This window comes from Berghia stephanieae, chromosome 14 (genome assembly GCF_034508935.2).
Source record: "Berghia stephanieae isolate SIO BIC M18660-M18661 chromosome 14, UCSD_Bste_1.3, whole genome shotgun sequence".
Lineage (NCBI taxonomy): Eukaryota > Metazoa > Mollusca > Gastropoda > Nudibranchia > Aeolidiidae > Berghia > Berghia stephanieae.
Genome location: NC_088373.1, coordinates 4,587,165 through 4,592,746, shown reverse-complemented (window position 1 = coordinate 4,592,746; position 5,582 = coordinate 4,587,165). Strand labels below are relative to the sequence as shown.

At 36.0% G+C, this 5,582-nt stretch overlaps 1 long non-coding RNA gene across 1 annotated transcript; it reads right to left on the bottom strand.

Annotated features, from left to right (window-relative positions):
* Positions 1–3,280: 3,280 nt before the first annotated feature.
* Positions 3,281–4,886, bottom strand: LOC144959918 (uncharacterized). The gene is made up of 2 exons (XR_013642713.1): positions 3,638–4,886; positions 3,281–3,603 (listed from the first exon to the last, which is right to left on the bottom strand). It is a non-coding gene; the product is annotated as an uncharacterized LOC144959918 (long non-coding RNA).
* Positions 4,887–5,582: the final 696 nt, after the last annotated feature.

The following is a 5,582-nucleotide window of genomic DNA, read 5'->3' as shown; positions in this document are numbered from 1 at the left end:
AGTAGCAAAAATCTCTTGGATTGAGTGAGTTAACTCATTCAATCATCGAGACTTTTGCTACTTTTCAAAATTGGAAAAAAAAATGTATTAAAAATGAGCATGTACATAGATAGTTTTTTTCAACTATCATTAACATGGAAAATACTAAAACATTAGCTTTGATACTACGCCTAGAATTTGTCTCAGAAAAACGTAATAAATAGGCATGGGGTAAAAGTGACCCGGGTAAACAACGGATATAGTCGGTGTTAGGGTTGAGTGAGTTAATAAATCTATCTAAAATGTAATGTATTTCATGTTTTCTGGTCACTTTGTATCGCTTCTTCTCGCGTGCAACAAACATTGTAATTGTAATAAAAATAGAATGAAATAAAATAAAATTCCCTTAACCCTTTCCTTACCCCCTACACCAAAATCGTCACATTTGTTATGACACAATATACTATACATTTTTTTTATTCAGATTTATTTTGTAGTACATCACAAACTTTGAATAATGATCTTTGTTGCATTAGTGAGAACATAAAGTTGTTTTATAGAGAGCTTGTTTCAGTTTTTAAAATCCAGTTTTCTGCCTGATAAGCCTGCTATTTTGGGCGCTGATATAACCTAAATGTGTTGCAAGCACCGCAAAACCCTTAAAAACACAAAACACAAAACACTGAAAATGGTCGGTAAGGAGAGAATTAATGCATTTGTCTTTACTGGGTGGGGCTCCTGGCCTCCCATAGGCGACAGGGTGGCGCTTAGGTACTGTGTCTTCTATCCCCTTATATCTGTTTTCCAATTTGCTTTCTGTCTTTGTCTTGGAATGAGATTACTAAGTTTTGCCTTGGCCCTGACTGTAGTGCTAGGCTGAGAGGGAAACCGTCAAATGTATAGTTATTATTTTGGGAGATGATATTTTTTTCCTTGTTAATCATCTCTCTGTTGTGTATTGTTATATTTGTTATTTTGAATGTATTATGTAAGCATTTAAGCGTATTCCTCTTAGTAGGGTAGGGGCAAGTGCTTGTGTCTGGATGAGACTTTTAGGTGATCTCAAACTATGTACTTTGATAGTATGCTCTTGGAATCTACATCCGTTCCCTATTTGAACCAATTCCCCTTTGTCTTACCTTTTCTTTGGCGCTTTAATTGTTATTCTAGAACTTTTTACTATCCCATTTTCCTGGGTGGGGATCCTGACCTCCCGTAGTGGGCAGGGAGGTACATTCTGTGTCTTCTATCCCCCCATACCCGTTTTCCAATTGTTTCCTGTCATTGTCTTGGAATGAGATTACTTAGTTTTGTCCTGATCCTTGCCAGAGTTCCTTGGCTGGGAGGGAAACAGTCGAATGTATAGTTATAGTTTTGGGAGATGATATTTTTTTCCTTGTAAATCATCTCTCTGTTATGCATTGTATTATGTTTAGTTTACATATTATATGATTGGTAAACATTTGAGTGTATTCCTCTTAGTTGGGACCTGTGCTTGTGTCTGGATGAGACTTTTAGGTGATCTCAAACTAAGTACTCTGGCCGTGTGCTCTTGGAATCTACATCTGTTCCCTATTTGAACCAATTCCCCTTTGTCTTACCTTTTCTTTTGTGCTTTAATTGTAATTCTAGAACTTTTTACTATCCCATTTTCTTCCTTTTTACTGGCGCTGATATGACCTAAATGTGTTGCAAGCGCCATAAAACCCTTAAAAACAAACAAAACATATCCCATTTTCTTCCTTTTTACTGGCGCTGATATGACCTAAATGTGTTGCAAGCGCCGTAAAACCCTTAAAAACAAAACAAACAAATTTGTCTTTTGGTCTATTCCAAGGGAAGACTGGAATAACACAGGCGTCAGCCGCAGTGCAGCGTTTTCAGAATTCCAATGTAAACAGCGAGTTGTATGAGTACAACCAATAGTAACATTGATTTATTTGAGAACTACTCACGACAACAATATCTCACTTATCACTTACTTTTGGTAATCGTTGCTTTGTATTTTGACATGCATTTTAGGGAAATTGTCACTTCGATTTGTAATCCTTGCTTTACAAACCATATCGATATCAATATCAATTATCAAAATCACACGCATTTTAGGGAAGTTGTCAGGCTACGATACATAATCCTTGCTTTACAAACCATATCAATTATCAGAATCAAAATATATTATACTATATCGAATACGATGGTTGTTTTACTGAGTTTTAACATTCGTTTTTATTCCAATGTATATATCGGTAAGTCCCATTCATAGTGGGCAGGCTGGCTCTTACTGTGTCTTCTATCCCCTTATGTCTGTTTTCCAACATGCTTTATGTCTTTGTCTTGGAATGAGATTACTTGGTTTTCTCCTGGCCCTGACCTTATACCCTTGCTGAGAGGGAGACAGGCAAATGTATAGTTAGAGTTTTGGGAGATATTTTTTGTTTTGTAAATCATCTCTCTGCGTTATGCACTGTATTATGTTATGTTTACATATTATATATGATTTGTAAACATTTGAGTATATCCCTCTTCGTTGAGACCCTGGGTGGGGTTCCTGACCTCCCATAGTGGACAGGGATGTTACTTACTGTGTCTTCTATCCCCCTTTGTTTGTTTTCCAACTTGCTTTCTGTCTTTGTCTTGGGATGAGATTACTTGGTTTTGTCCTGGCCTTGGCCGGATACCCTAGCTAAGAGTGAGAGGGAAACAGGCAAATGTAAAGTTAAAGTTTTGGGAGATGATATATATATATATTTTTTGTAAATCATCTCTCTGCGTTATGCACTGTATTATGTTATGTTTACATATTTTATATGATTTGTAAACATTTGAGTGTATTCCTCTTCGTTGAGACCTGTGCGTGTGTCTGAATGAGACTTTAGATGATTTCAAACGAAGAAGAAGAAGAAAAAGAAGGGGGTGGAGGAAGAAGAAGATGATGATGGCAGTAGTAGAAGTAGTAGTATTGGTGGCAGTAGTAGTAGTAGTATTGGTGGTAGTAGGAGGAGGAGGATAAGGAGTAGTAATAGTAGTATTAATGAAGAAGACGAAGATTAATAAGTATAAGGATATAATAATAAAATATAAATAGAGTATAATAATAATAATAATAATAATAATAATAATAATAATAATAATAATAATAATGCATCGCACCGAAGCATCCACTTACAAGTGCTCTGCAGAGCTTTACAATTATCTGAAACCCACACACAGACAAACATACAATCAGACCCACACATAAGTATATATATATTTTTTGTTTTTAACAGACATAATATCAATACTTAGTAATAACAACACAGGGTTGACAAATTGTACACTTTATTCTCTCAAGAAAATGAATATTAACTGTAAAAATCTTCCCAAAACCTTTGTTGTTTTTTTATGAGGAGAGAAAGTAGATTGTAATTGTATTGTAAAATGGAGAAGATATAACAAGACCGTTCATTTATTATATAAGCGACATAAATTTCATCCCTTTAAAACGGTATTATGTCGATGCTAATTAATAATAATAATAATAATAATAATAATAATAATAATAATAATAATAATAATAATAATAAATTCATAAATATTGAAGACTTTTAACGGTTTTTAAATGGATAAAGAACAACAGCCAATCACCTCCACACTCTCACAGTCTCTCTCTCTCCCTCACCCCCACACTCACACATTCTCTCCCCTCACCCCCCCCCCCCCCGCCCCCTCCTCCCCAAGTCTCTCTCCCTCTTCCATCAATCCCCTCTGATAGACGTCCATTAATCTGAATTTAAAATGAACGTCACAAAATAGGTAGGGGGGGGGGGGGGGGGGCATTGACCAGTTAACTGCCGTTTCTGGGAAAAAAAAACAAAAAAACAAAAGAAAAACTTTGGCCACAAAACTCGTCCTTCAATTACCGATCGATTAAAATAACTCATTTGGGCAAAAATTCCCAAACCTGGGACTTTATTTTCTATTTTCCATGTTTGAGAGGGTTTTTTTTTTTTTTTTTTTTTGCCAAGATGAGGGTCATTTAAATCGATCGTTATTTCAATTTGAAGGACGAGTTTTCTGGCCAAATTTTTCAACACGAGTTGTATTGTTTTGTTTGTTTGTTTTGTTTTCCTCAGGGCACGGCAGTTTATATTATGTTAACTCACTCAACCCGAACACCGAATATATCCGGGTTACTTTTACCCCACGCCTATTTATTATATATTTCTGAGACAAATTATAGGCGTTGATAGTATCAAGCCTAATGTTTTTAGTTTTTACATGTTAACGATAGTTGAATAAAACTATCTAAGTACATGTACATTTTTAATACATATTTTTCCAACTTTGAAAATTAGCAACAATCTCTAGGATTGAGTGAGTTAAGTGGATATAAATATGATGATGATAATAACACATGATATTTATTATGATATATTAACACACTACGATTTGTATTTATTATTAAACGGACACACACAAAAGAGCTCTCGTTATTGGTCGGAGAAACGGCGAGGCCATCGGTCATGACCTTTTACACCCTTCTCGTCATGCGCACAGCAATAATCATAATACTATACATAGTACTAGTAATATCGAATTGTTCACGTCAACTAGCCAGATATCGGCAACTTAAAACCATTGCATAGTATTAGTAGTATTACTATTATTATTAGTATCAATAAAATGATAATTAATATTTCATGATAGTAATTCACGTGGTCAATAAACGATCCAAAGAATTCACGTCCATTAGTTCTAATGGAATGGAGGAGACTTCTCCGATATTTGAAGGACGTGTTTCTTTCTTTCTTTCTGGCCAAATTTCTCAATTATTTGTGTTTTTCCAGAGCACGACAGAGCTAGCTAGCTCTCTCTCTCTCTCTCTCTCTCTCTCTCTCTCTCTCTCTCTCTCTCTCTCTCTCTCTCTCTCTCTCCTCTCTCTCTCTTCTCTATCTCTCTCTCTCTCTCTCTCATCTACTCTATCTATCTCTTCCTTTCTCTTCTCTCTCTCTCTCTCTCTCTCTCTCTCTCTCTCTCTCTCTCTCTCTCTCCCCCCTCCCCACCACTCTTCCCATTAAAAGATAAAGAAAGTAAGAAATTTAAAAAAAAAAGAAACCCAATAAATACCAGAATCAACTTGCCGATACCTAACCCTAGTGAGCAAGCTTTGCTGTCGAGAGCTCATCACAAGGGACAAACAACACAAGAAACGCCACATTACAAGGAATGAACCTGCCTCGTTTCCACAGTGCGTCTTAAAACATAAATTCACACTTGAAACGTTTTGTTTTGTAAATCTAAGCAACAAATTTAGGGACTAAACTAAATACCTTGTGATTTATAGATAGTATGCCCCCCCCCCCCCCCCTCCCCCTTTTGGCTAACAAGCTTATAACATTGCCATCCGGAAGTATAACGGACCAACACACAAAACTATGTCGTGTAACCATGAACGTTTATAGTCTGGTTGATACAGTGCAGTGAGAATTACTCACTCATAAACGCGGATGGTAAAAGGCAATAATAACAAAGACCCGAGTGACGTCAACTTCTTTCTATCTATAGATAATATAATGAAGTTGACGTCACCCGGGTCTTTGTTATTGTTATTGCTTTATTTTGCC